This window comes from Buceros rhinoceros, unplaced genomic scaffold (assembly GCF_000710305.1).
Source record: "Buceros rhinoceros silvestris isolate BGI_N320 unplaced genomic scaffold, ASM71030v1 scaffold27882, whole genome shotgun sequence".
Classification (NCBI taxonomy): domain Eukaryota; kingdom Metazoa; phylum Chordata; class Aves; order Bucerotiformes; family Bucerotidae; genus Buceros; species Buceros rhinoceros.
This window is the reverse complement of record NW_010397682.1, coordinates 27,922-29,103: the sequence shown is the minus strand read 5'-3', so window position 1 is coordinate 29,103 and position 1,182 is coordinate 27,922.

The following is a 1,182-nucleotide window of genomic DNA, read 5'->3' as shown; positions in this document are numbered from 1 at the left end:
AGTTCAAGTGACCGACGACATCCCAATCTAATCAGCTAATTTTACTGATTCTGGGGAAGTGACTCAGTTAATTCAGACATCTCCTGCACCAAGGTCCTATACAATGGCAGTTCCTCACTTCTGCCTCCTGCGAATCCTCAATCATATTCTGTAAGCAAAATTTTGATTACATGGATATCAACAACTTCTGTTAAGGAACAAGAGGTTAAGTAGGCCCTTGGAAGCAGCAGTCCAGAGAGGAGCCCTCCAGCACAACAGGAAACGTTTTATTTTAACAGACTTCCACCCATGCTTTGCTTGTGCTCGAGGGAACTTAACTTCCAGCGTAAGAGCACTACCTGATGTACGGACAGTGAAGGCACCTGACTGAGCCAAACCGACTCAGCAGAGTAACTGACATTTATCTGCAAGGAGAACTTAAAGGCTTTAGACAAAAGCAGAACCCACCTGGATATGGTTACCAGACAATCCAGTAGTGGATGAGATTAAACAGGACACAGCCCCACTCAGAAACGAGTATCACTTAACTGCTGCAACTTTTGGAAAAGAGAAAGAGGCACCGATTTCTGAACCATTGAAAGTGTGCAGCACAGTTCAACTGGGAAAAAAGCAGAGATAATACCCAATCACTGCAGAGAAGCACCAGAACTGTGAGCGTTAGAAGCTAAATATCAAGATAAACGGAAGTAAAACATCTTCAAGATCAGCTTTGTTTACTACCTCCAGAAAAACCGGGATAATGAATAATAACAATTATTTTTTGTCATCAACCTGAGTACTTAACAGGTCCAACACAACACCTTAATAGAGCTTTTGGCAGCTAAAAGGCAAATCTACTGTTCAACTTAGGTTTCCAAAGCAGCCCCATTTAAATCTTAACAACCTCCCCAAAATATTCAGATCATTAAGAGGTTACAGAGGAGACTGTCTGTGCAGAACATTTAAAGCAACCTGCCAAGAAGCATGTCACTAACCTTGCAAGATTCCTCCTGGAGCCCGCTTAGTCCCACATCTACATCAACCACTGCACGTTGACAGGAGCCAGGTCTTCAGTCACTCTGAAAAGCTGGGCTTGGACACATTCACTTGCTTGTATTTCTCACCAGCTAGTAAGCGCTCCCTCCTCCTGCTACTCATTACCAATTTTTGTAATTGCTATTTTAACTACAATATGGTGAAAGC